Source organism: Protomyctophum parallelum (assembly GCF_964188405.1).
Source record: "Protomyctophum parallelum genome assembly, chromosome: 5".
NCBI classification, from domain to species: domain Eukaryota; kingdom Metazoa; phylum Chordata; class Actinopteri; order Myctophiformes; family Myctophidae; genus Protomyctophum; species Protomyctophum parallelum.
The window spans coordinates 36977361-36989886 of record NC_139702.1 but is presented as its reverse complement, the minus strand read 5'-3'; positions in this window follow the sequence as shown (position 1 = coordinate 36989886).

The following is a 12526-nucleotide window of genomic DNA, read 5'->3' as shown; positions in this document are numbered from 1 at the left end:
CTGTTTACATTTATCTGGGTTTAATTTCAGTAACCACTTATCACACCAATTGCTGGTGCTCTGGAGGTCTGCTTGGAGTTGTACTGTGTCCGTGTCATTGTTTATAGTTCTAAATATCTTTGTGTCATCCGCAAAAAGGTAGACGTCGGATTGAATCTCCCTTGGTAGATCATTTATATAAATAACAAAAAGTACTGGTCCTAATACAGATCCCTGTGGGACTCCAGAGGTCACTGACTTCCAATCTGAAGTGGCTCCATTAACCACCACCTTCTGTTTCCTGTTACTGAGAAAGTCCTGTACCCAACCTATAACTCTTTTGTCTATACAGTAAGACCTTAACTTTGATATTAGTCTCTTATGGGGAACCTTATCAAAAGCTTTTTGAAAATCCATATAAATGCAGTCAACCGACTGTCCTCTATCTAAGGATGCTGACCATTTATCAAGAACCGTAAGAAGTTGAAGTGTGGTTGATCTTCCAGACATAAAGCCGTACTGGCTGTTACTAAAGAGCTTGTTGGACTTCATATGATCTACAATGTGTGTCCTAATTAATTTTTCCATTGTTTTACATATAACAGATGTCAGGCTGACAGGTCTGTAGTTCCCTGCCAGTGCCTTACTTCCTTTTTTAAATATTGCACTGATTTGTGCCTCTTTCCAACCACTTGGTAAAGTTGCTTCCTCCAGAGTTTTGTTAAATAGCATAGTTACTGGTTCAGCAATCACACAGGCTAGTTCTTTTACTATCCTAGGGTGTATTGCATCTGGCCCGGGTGATTTGTAAATATTCATGCTCTGTAGCAGTTTTTTTGTGTCTTCAGTTGTTATTATAAACTGTTCTGCATGCTGAACTTCCACTCTTGTCTTGTGACATCATCAGTGATGAAAATCCCTGATGTCGTAAAATGCGACCTGCTGTCGCAATTAAGCCCATATATGGAGATCCCTGATGTCATCAATATTGGCCAGCAACTCTACATCTGACCTCAAACCCTTAGATCTCCATATATGGATATATGTCAGAACCTGTTTTGACATTCCATACTGTATGTTGATCCTACCCCATCCATCGTTCCTCTTCGATGTCTCCCTTTTGACTGATACCTGTCCATTCAAACCCAAAGTGATTAGTGCAGCCGGTGAAAACTAGAGTTCTCAATACTACACCCAAGACACGCTCCATACAGTACATGGCCAGTACAGAATTAATTCCATATGTTGATCTGACCCTGCATGCAAAAGCGCCAGCGCTCTCCCAGCAGTCTGCCGTCACCCAGGCGGATATGTTGATCTGACCCCCCATTCCAAAGCGCCAGCACTCGCCCATAGTCTGCTATCACCCAGGCGGATGCGTGCACGTGACCTCAGGCGTCTTACTGGTTAATAGAAGGAAATTACACTGTCTTATTCATTTATTTTAAGAGTTCCTGATGATTAACAAACTGTCTGTTTTAATTGCACTGTCTGTTCTATGTTATGTAGGATGTGTTAACAAAAACCCCATTTCACCTTCAGTCAGTTTATACTGTCAGTTTGTACCAAAGAAGAGAAGAACCTGTACCTGATAAAAGTAAAACCTAAAGCTACGTCAAACAGTGTGACACAAAAAGGGGACATTAACTTATTTAGTTCAGAACACAATCGTATTTTAAAACACTGTATTTTAAAGTCTTCACAAACTTTGAGCAACGTCATACATCTTGTGTTGTGTGAACTGAGTCCAAGGATGTGTTCTCAAGGGGATCGAGAGAGCAGAGTGAGTGATACAAAACAAATTGTACAACACCGTGAGACAAACCCAAACACATCTAGCATAACTATGTTGATTAATTCCCAAACAAACACCTTGGCATGGCAGTTTTGTTTTAGACAGACAGACAGACAGACAGACAGACAGACAGACAGACAGACAGACAGACAGACAGACAGACAGACAGACAGTGGTGAAGTGAAAGAACTAAACTCCTTTTAGAAAGTGGTGAAATTGAAGTCCAATTATTGTCACGCTGCCATTACAAACCAAAATCTGAAACAAAGCATAGAAGATATAATTGCACGCACAACGCATTCGTAAGTCATACACAGGGAGTCTGTGCAAACTAACCGAATGACAGATAAAACACTCATCTCTCATGTTCACGGAACCCCTCTTCACTTCTTCCACCATCTCACATGATAGAAATAGACTGTGAAGTCTAGTGCACCTGTCAGTCACCTTAGCATCATGAATATTTCATGTCGAGCACTCCTCTATCTTCTCAGAGATGTAGCTTTGAATGTTGAGTTCACTGCATGTTTGATTCGCAGCGGGATTCCCGTCCATGATTCCTATATTCCGTAGTAAACATTATTAGAAGGATAACCCCCTTGAGAATTTCGAGGGGGGTCCTTAACACGAATGTACAAAGAATACAATAAACATAACAAATACAATTTACAATTTAGGTATTTAGCAGGCGCTCTTAATCCAGAGCAATTTACAGTAAGCAAGAACAACAGATGTTAATATATCAAATGCATAGAAATAGACACCTAGGTAAGTCAAGGTAGTAAACTATCGTCAGTCTAAACAGTAGAATATCATTTGAAGAAAGCTATAGAATACCAGATCAACAATGACCTGGCATCTGTCTATACATACCATGCAATCTAAATGACATATTTTAGCATTCGTCGAGCCTGGGGCAAATGCTACGGGCTAAGGCGGAGTCTGAAGAGATGAGTTTTCAGACTACGGCGGAAGATTGGGAGATTGAGGGAAACGACACAAATACATCCATACATGCACAGAGAAAAGACTAAAAGCTCTCCCATAACTAGCCGCTCTCACCCCATATGTCATGTGGGCAAGGACCTCCTTTTCACACTCCCTCGTTTTCTTTGGAAATTACTGTTTTTCTCATGGGAGGTGAGGGCACTTGAACCCACCACCCCCACCTCCCTTCTCTCCCCATTTCTCCATCTCATGGAGTTGCTGACTGGGGATTCTATAATGAGAGAGCAGAGCAGACTGAGCAGTGACGTCAAGCGGGAGAAAAAAGAAAAGAGAACTACATATAAGCGGGGGTGTCTGCTAGGAGAAATGGGGAGGAGGAGGACATGGGGGGTTCTGGGAAAACAAGTGAGGGGAGGATTCTTGGCCAAGGTCTTTCCTATTGATGCAATTATCGAGCAAGGTTCTCGTTCCTTAACCCGCTCCCACCACTCACTCTCCTCACCTTGTTGTCTCTGTCTCCTCTCTCTTCCTCTATCTTTGTGACGCTCTCTCTCTCTCTCACTCTCACTCTCTCCGCTTCGCTGACTTGACCTTGGTTCCCACCTCTCTTAAACCCCTCGCCTACCCCCCCTTTCTATTAGACTGCCTTGTTTATTTTCTGCTGCATTCCTGTCTTCCTTATCTGCGTGGCTTTCCTTCTCCTTTCCTCACCCATTCTCTGTCTCTTCCTCATGCTCTCATTCTTGTTCCCTGCCCCCCCACCCCCCTTTTTCTCTCTCTCTCTCTCTCTCTCTCTCTCTCTCTCTCTCTCTCTCTCTCTCTCTCTCTCTCTCTCTCTCTCTCTCTCTCTCTCTCTCTCCCGGTATACTTACAGGCCTGAGGCGGTGGTGTGCGGCTCTAAAACCTCTCTATCAGCACATCCCTGCAATGGCCTGGTCTGACAGTCACTTTCACTGCAGAACCGCCTGATTTAGCACACATACACACACACGCATGCACAGTTGCGAGTGCACACACGCGTGCACAGTACGCACACACTCACACGCACACACATTTTAACCATTTACATGTATGTCCACACAAAGGATATGCATACGAGGACACAGATAATATAGGTGCATTAGAGTTACATCTGCAAAATCATGGCACACACACACACACACACACACACACACACACACACACACACACACACACACACACACACACACACACACACACACTGTGTAGGGTTTATATACAGTAGTGTAACCAGGAAGATCAGCGTGTGTGTGTGTGTGTGTGTGTGTGTGTGTGTGTGTGTGTGTGTGTGTGTGTGTGTGTGTGAGAAAGAGATTGAGACAGTGAACAGAGAGAGAGAGAGAGAGAGAGGGAGGGCTTCCATATAAATAATACAGATACGTATATAAGTATTTACACAGTAAAATTCTGTCAGAAGGGGGCACGGTGGCACAGTTGGTAGTGCTGTCGCCTCACAGCTAGAAGGTCCTGGGTTCGATTCCCGCTCGGGGCGCTGTGGGTGCTGGCGGCGTGTTTCCTCCTCCGCGTCATCAGTGCCCATACCCGAAGGCGGGGTTGGCGAAAGGGCCTTTCTGTGTGGAGTTTGCATGTTCCCCCTGTGTCCCCTAGGGTAGATACCCTCACAAAAACATGCAGTAATCCTGGTCTCTAAACTGCCTCCCCCTGGCCAGCTGGGGCGCCTGATGGAGGGGAAAGGAACTGGTTGGAATAACGTGTTCCTTCCACGCGCTACGTCCAACCAGGGAAACTCCCCCCTGTCAGGTGTAAAGGAGCAACTTGGACACTCAAGCATGAAGGAAGCATGAGTTAAGTCCGTTGCTCTCCGGTCACAGGTTCCCAGGGGGACTTTAACCTTTACCAGTTGGAATGTCAGAGGGTTGAATTCGGCGTTAAAGCGTAATAGGGTGCTTTGCCACTTACGTCATTTAGATACTAAAATAGCCTTCCTCCAGGAGACCTGGCTAGCCCCTTCCGACCATCTCAAAATGCGCAAGAGCTGGGTTGGGCAACTTTATCACTCATCGTTCCCTAGCACATCTAGAGGAGCAGCCATTTTAATTCACAAGTCGGTACCCTTCACTGTCTCTAAATTCATTGCAGATCCACAGGGCCGCTATGTTATCGTCACAGGAAAGCTCCAAAATACTCCATTGGTCTTAGCAAATGTTTATGCACCAAACTGGGATAATGATAATTTCTTTCAAAAGTTTTTGTTTTCACTACCAAACCTCGACACTCATCAGCTCATTTTGGGTGGGGATTTTAATTGCTGCTTATATCCTGCCTTAGACCGCTCCTCGTTGAAGGGTGCCACAACATCTAAATCCACTAAAATAATTAAGTCATTTCTCCATCAATATGCTGTTTCAGATCCTTGGCGTTTTCTTAACCCTACAGCAAAAGCATACTCCTTTTTCAGTCCAGTCCATCATACATTTTCACGTATTGATTTATTTTTAGTAGATAATAAACTTCTGTCTTCGGTTCGAGGCTGTTCATATCATGCCATTGTTATTTCAGACCATAGCCCTGTGACGATGGATATCTCCCTTGTGGGGAAAACTGACTCCCGCGCTCCCTGGCGTTTTAACTCCCTCTTGCTTTCGGACGAGGGTTTTGTGCAGTTCTTGAATGATCAAATTGACTTCTTTATCAGTACTAATACCACCCCAGAGATCTCAGCATCTGTTTTTTGGGAAACCCTGAAAGCTTATTTAAGAGGACATATTATTTCCTATATGGGCCACCAAAGGAGACAGAATACGGAACGGCTCACTAAATTGACTGCACTAATTGCAGAGCTGGATAATAAATACGCATCCACACCTTCTGCAGATTTATATAAACAGATTATCACCCTCAAATCTGAATTTGATGTTTTATCCACACAACGAGCTGAGGAGATGTTGTTAAAATCGAGACACGCCTATTATGAGTTTGGAGAGAAGCCTAGCAAATTATTGGCCCACCAAATTAGACAGTCAGCAGCTTCCCGGATGATCACTGAAATTAAGGGCACATCAGGTGCGACGACTGACCCAATAGAAATTAATGCTGAATTTAAAATGGCATTAAGTCAGTCAAAGATTTGTTTGATGGTGGCACGTTCGTTTCGTTTGACCAGATTGTTCAAAAGTATAAGCTACCCAGAACCCACTTTTTCCGTTACTTGCAAGTCCGTGATTTAGTTCGCCAAAAATGTACTAGTTTCCCGACTATTCCACCTAATTCACCTATAGACATAATTATAGCGTCAGCTCCTCTTAGTCTTAAGGGAAAGATATCGTCACTCTATACCTCATTATTTGACCTTCAACCTTCAACCACTGCCTATAAGAATATTTGGGCCCAGGACCTGGAGGAAGAAATTTCTGATGAAACCTGGGAGGCCATTATGGGTCGTGTTCATTCTTCATCAATATGTGCTAAACATGGGGTGTTGCAATGTAAATTTCTCCACCGGGTGTACTGGGCCAAGGTTCGGTTATCCAGGATTTATGATAGTGTTGATCCAACGTGCGATAGATGCCACCAGGCTCCAGCTAATCTTCTTCATATGTTTTGGACCTGTCCAGCCTTACAGTCTTTTTGGTCAGCTATATTTGATACTATTTCAGATGTGTTACAGTTTCCCATAGAGCCATCCCCTATTATTTCCCTATTTGGCGTCCTTCCTGATACTATCCCCCTCCCTAAATATCAATCTGACCTTGTCGCTTTTCTGACGCTTCTGGCAAGACGTCTTATTCTCATGTATTGGAAAAAACATACCCCCTTCACATTCCCGTTGGATATCAGACATACTGCATTTTTTTAAATTGGAAAAAATTAAATATACATTGCGTGGTTCAATCTCCAAATTCAGTAAAACATGGCAGCCTTTTCTGTCTCATGTTGACCGCCTTACACTTGTGCCCCCGATTGAACCTGATTGAACCTGATTAACTGTCGCCTGACTTGCCAACCTGTCTTGCCTGGATGATGTTTGTGACCGAGATCTGCTTTGTATATTGACTAAATTGGAGTGCCTTTTCTATCTCATGTTAACCGCCTTACATTTTGCCCCCGATTGAACCTGTATAACGGTCGCCTGACAGCCCAACCTGTCTTGTCTGGATGATGTTTGTGACCATGATCTATGTATATTGACTATATTGGAGTTTTTATTTAATTTTTTATATATTGTTTTTATTGTTTTGTTGTGCTTTGAATGTTCTTTGGTTGTCTTGATTTGGAGTTTGTGTTTTGTTATTGTGTGTGTTTTAGTTTCTTTTTGTATTTGTCACTCTGTTTTTATTTCTGAATTTACTTCTATTTGTAAAAAACAAAAAATGAATAAACAGAACATTAAAAAAAAAAAAAAGTCCGTTGCTCTCCCCAGGTTGGCAGAGGGTGTGTAGAGCCCAGGATCACATTAGATGATTGACGCAGGGTTGAAAAATGGGTTACAAAATCGTGGGATAAAAAATATATAAAAAAAAAAGAAATCTGTCAGAAGTCGAAAAATAAAGCAATAGGTATATATATTTTTCTTCCACAGTGTGTAGGCGCTATCTGTCCAATGCAATTATACTGCATTCCTCCTCTGCCTTTTCTCCTGTGTCTGCTCTGCATGTGTGTGTGTGTGTGCATGTGCCTGTCTTCTGCTTCAACTAGGGATGTCAATTATTGATTAATGCATTAATTGGTAATTGATAACCTTATCGGTTTATTCTTAATTTCCCTCAACATAACAATCTACATTTTGCTGATGTACAGAATATTATTCCTGATTCCTCAATCAAATATTTATTTGACCATTTGGGATACAGCGCCAGGCGATGTTTGAGGAATAAAATGAAATGAAATGTGCACCGTCTTGTCTGTCACATCACATGCAAAAGCAGAGAGGTTTCTGTGGCTACCAAGGTGGGGGTACTTCTTTTTAACCGGCCCACATGTGCATTCTTCAGCCCTCAGTGCACGCAGACAGCATTTCATTCACAGAAAACCGCCCAATGATTGAACCTCAGAATCTTTTGATTCATTGTTAACTGCTAAGTTTAATTGAAGGATTTCTTAATGATCGATTAACAATGAACTATTAACATCCCTAACTTCAACAATCACTCGCATTCTTACGCGCATTTAGGGTTTCATTGTGAACGTATTAAAAATCAAATGCGCCCTTACGGGCCCCTTTTTACACACTTTAAATCTACAATTCACCATTTGTCAGCCTTCTGATTAGTCCCTGACTGACTAACCAGCAGGCTCTTTCTGCCTTGTTCCGCCCTGGTTCCGCCTCGCTTATGTTGAATTAGCTAAAACTTTATTTTTGGAGAAAAACAAAAGCTAAAAACAAACATGATATGCCCAGTCACCATGCTGCACCTGTGATGTTCCTTTTTACTGACACCAAGTTTGAAATAAGAATTGAATGCACAGAATATCAATACGAAGCAACTGAAAAACACCTTATTTCAATGGTAGTGGATGGAGAGAAAGGATTTTTGTCCAACCACGAAACAGCAACCAATGGGCTGAAGAGGGGCACAACCACGGGCGGCACTTGACAAAGGGTGAATTGTGTGTGCTCAATATCTCAGTCCGTGGGTATCAGGGTGTGTCTGCTCACTCGGGCCTTTCCATCAACCTTTCTCGCTCTCGTCCCGTTTTCTGCATTAGCCCCGGCGGCTATGTAAAGGTCACATGTTGCGGTGGCGTTTGACTCAGTCGCTTAGATTACAAATGTTACTTTGTATTGTTCCCAACCCCAGCGTGACATCCACGTGTGGCCTGGGGGCTACAGCGTCCCCACAGCATGTCGCTTCAATGGCAGTGCGCTGCACAATGCCAGCGCTCACTGACTGCAGGGTTCACATACATGCATGTGTGTGTTAGCAGTGTGTTTGGTGTTAGTGTGGAGGCTCTTAGATGCTTGTTAGGAAGGAAGGGAGGGAGGGAGGGAAGGAGACATCTATCGCCGATGAATGGATCAGTATAATAACGTTTCCAGCCATGGTGAGACTACATGTGGTTATCAGATGCTGTTTGACAGATTTGAGAGAACACAGGTGAAAGTGGTATCATCAGAAAAGTCAGTGAATCAAATTCAAGTCATGTATACAGGGCCTACGCACAGCGTTTGTCTTCACTTTACTGGCAGGATAACCGGCATGTTGTCAATAAATAATCCTGCCTTGTGTACATTTTACTCTCTCTCTCTCTCTCTCTCTATCTCTCTCTCTCTCTCTCCCCCTATTCCTGCGGATAGATGAAGAGGGAGAAACAAGCTGAGAAGTAGCATCAGGGAGTTGCATTGTTAAAGATTCTAACTGGTATTGGGTATGATATCTATTTCTATAGTGTCTTTATCCAAACAGCTCTTATACAATGTGTGTTGCTCGACCTTCACACACACACACACAAGCGCACACACACACACATCCATGCACAGTTGCACACACAAGATGGAAACATAAAAGCACTTTACTGTACCTCCATCGGATTGTTCTATGATTTGTCGAGCCAATATAACCTTGACACTTTCCTTTGTTTAACCTTAACCTTCGTATAGATCCTACATTGTCAGCATGGATGCTCAGTATACAGAACACACGTGGCTCAGAACATTGATTCTTTGTTATTATCAGCCTTTTTTACTTTCTCATGAGATCTGCTCTCGTGTTCTCACACCCCCATCTAATATACTGATAAATAAATAATATGTTTTTGGAATGTAGCCTTTCATTTATTTCAGAAGCTGGAGCTTATTCAACCTCCAACATGTATTTGGAACTGTTATGGTACTGTATATCATATCTCAGACCTGGAGGATATTGACCAAATATTAACATCAAATTCACAGTCAATGCCAAACAATTCTCTTTCCTATTATTTTCTCTGTCAATTGCCTCTCTTACTGTCTGATGAAATACAAACTAAGCCGTTAAAAGCAGTGGTCACCAACCCTTTTAAGCCCAAGATCCCTGACCTCAGGGCGGCAGTGGTTCTGCGGTAGAGTGGCCGGTACTAAGTAGAGTGGCTGGATGGCAACCGTGAGGTTCGCAGTTCGATTCCGCAGGCTCCCTGAGAGTTATGTCGAAGTGTCCTTGAGCAAGACCATGAACCTCTAATTACTCCCGTAAAGGCGCTATATAAATGCAACATTTACCGTACCTTTGTGAAATTCTAAAGACCTTATTAAGCCATTTTATTTATGCTAATTATATTTGAAATACATGAAATGTTTTGGACATCTTTCAAACTGATGCAACCAAGAAATCCCTAACTATATCAACCAAGCCAAAGCTGCGTTGCTTGTTTCAAAAATAAAGGCATATGGCCTATTTTCCACAAGGAAATTATCTCATAGTAAACAAAGAAAAAACAACACTATTTTATGAAGTGCCATTGCGCTTACTCACTGAATATTCACGCAAGTTACTACTTGCATTTATCATTAGCATTTTAGAAAGTAGAAACAAACAAAATTCTCAGTAGGTGCAATTAGCTCCAGTTCTATGTAGCATCTTATGCAGCATCGCATTTCACAATGCCGTCAGAAGGCAAAGTTAAAACAAAGTCAACACACTTTCAGTAAATAAATTATATTAAATGCCATTGTACTTGTAAATGTAATGTGTGCATATCAAATTCACAGTGCAATTATAAGCTGTCACAATTCACTTACTCAAGTCTCATATGATGGCTGTGACTAAATACTGTCAGTTAGTACTTTACTACTTTGGCACCCGGAGGCAGTCTGTAGGTGTCTCCTATAGTCTTTGATTTGATTATTTTTATATGTGAAAAAAAGTCACAAACCTATATGTTTATCAATCAGTGCATGCGGCTGGCTTTCAGCTCTGTCATTTAGAAAATCGACCATTTACATGTCAACTCCACTTGACATAAGTAAACACTTGCTGGACTTTAGCTGCTACCAATTCTATAACAGGCAGGAATGGGTTTGAGACCAATTATGTAGCAATATTTTCCATGAAGTCTGCTCAGGGTGATAGAACATCCTTGCCTTTGGTGGCCTCACTGGCCTGTGACATTTTCTCCAGGTTAGGGAAGTGTACCAGCCTCCTTTTCCTTTAGATGTGTGGTCCGACTCCAAACTCCAAGCCTTTTTCTTCAATGAATTCACTGCACTTATCATGCGGGGCAGGCGTCTGACTTTCCCTGACTCAACCACCGGATTTCAGCACGGAGCAGTGGGTCTAGGTGAGCGGCGCCGACGCACCGTGCTCATCCAATAATGCTTTGATTAAGCTGTGCTGAAGCGCTTTTGCACAAATTGAGTTTACCATTTTGACCACATGTGTCATTGCATGAGAAAAGCCCAAGACCTTCCCAACCGAGACATGCTGATGATCACAGTGATAATTCACAAAGTCTGGAAAATCTGGGTCACGGCATACTGTAACAGTAATATAAAGCCAGCGCTTGCACACCTGGCATTGCCGGGGACCCATAGTAATGTCCACCAGTTTATGAATGGGGATGTCATTTTATTTATTTTAACTTAAAATATCCTCACTTCTTGTTCTCTCCTTTGAGTGCGAAAGAATGAGATAATCTTCCTTTGATGTATTGGAACAGGTTGAGCTCTATCCCCTAAGGCCAATTTATGCTTTGATGGTAAATGGTGCATTCTTATAGCTTAACGATGTGCATTACATTCACCCATTCACACAGACGACGGATCCAAACCGTGCAAGGCACCAACCTGCTCATCGGGAGCAGCTGTTGGTTCAGTGTCTTGAAGGACACTTCAAGACAGTAAAACAGGATGGGCCCTGAGCCCGGGAACCGTCCGTTTCCAAAGCTCTACCTCCTGAGCCACTGCACACTCCACTACAAGCCTAAAATGGCCTTTACATCCACGGATTCATCGAACTGTCTAGTGAAAAATATTCACATCTCATTCACGCTCTTCTGTGGGAGCAATAAGGGTGCATGGCGTGGGGTTCTCCTCGCCACACAGTGTTGATCTTCTCATTGGAGCGGCGGAATCTGGGCCAGGGGTCGGCTGGCATTCCTATCAATCATTGATCATTGAACTATGTCATTAATATTGATGATGGGGGTTGATAGTGTGGCTGCCCGTTTTAAATAAGAGGAATGCCTCATACCGAATATTAGACCCAAGAATGCTAATTCTCCCCTCTGCGTGGAAAGGTAAAACCCATGGGCTTTGAATAAAATAAAATAAAATAAAATGCTAAAACACTGGCACATAGTCTAATCAGACCCGAGTCTTCAAACTCCCTCCCAAATTGAGGGACCAACTGGTGAAGTCTTATAAACCTCTGGACGCTATTCCCGATGGGAACTATAAATGTGGTAACTGTGCCCAATGCGGTTACACAACCAAATCTAAAAACTGTACACATCCACACAGTGGAAAGCCTATTAAGATTCGGGGTGTGATAACCTGTAGTACCACTAATGTGGTGTACCTTATCAAATGCCCTTGTGGCTTAGGGTACGTGGGCAAAACTAATAGAGCCCTTCGCACCCGGACCAGCGAGCAATATTAGATGCATGTCCAATATTAGAAGCAGGGATCAAAGAAATACATTGGTATTGAAAAGTTGGATAAGCCAATCAGGAGCGCTGCTTCTTACAAAGAGTAACGTTATACATACATTATCTCAACAAAATGGCTATACCCATGGGTTAAACGAGGAATTCAACCTGAAACCTTTCTTGTAACATGGCATTTTATTTCATTATTTCAGATTGTGTCAATTTGTGACTGGCATTTTGTATGGACTATTTCTGTCTGTA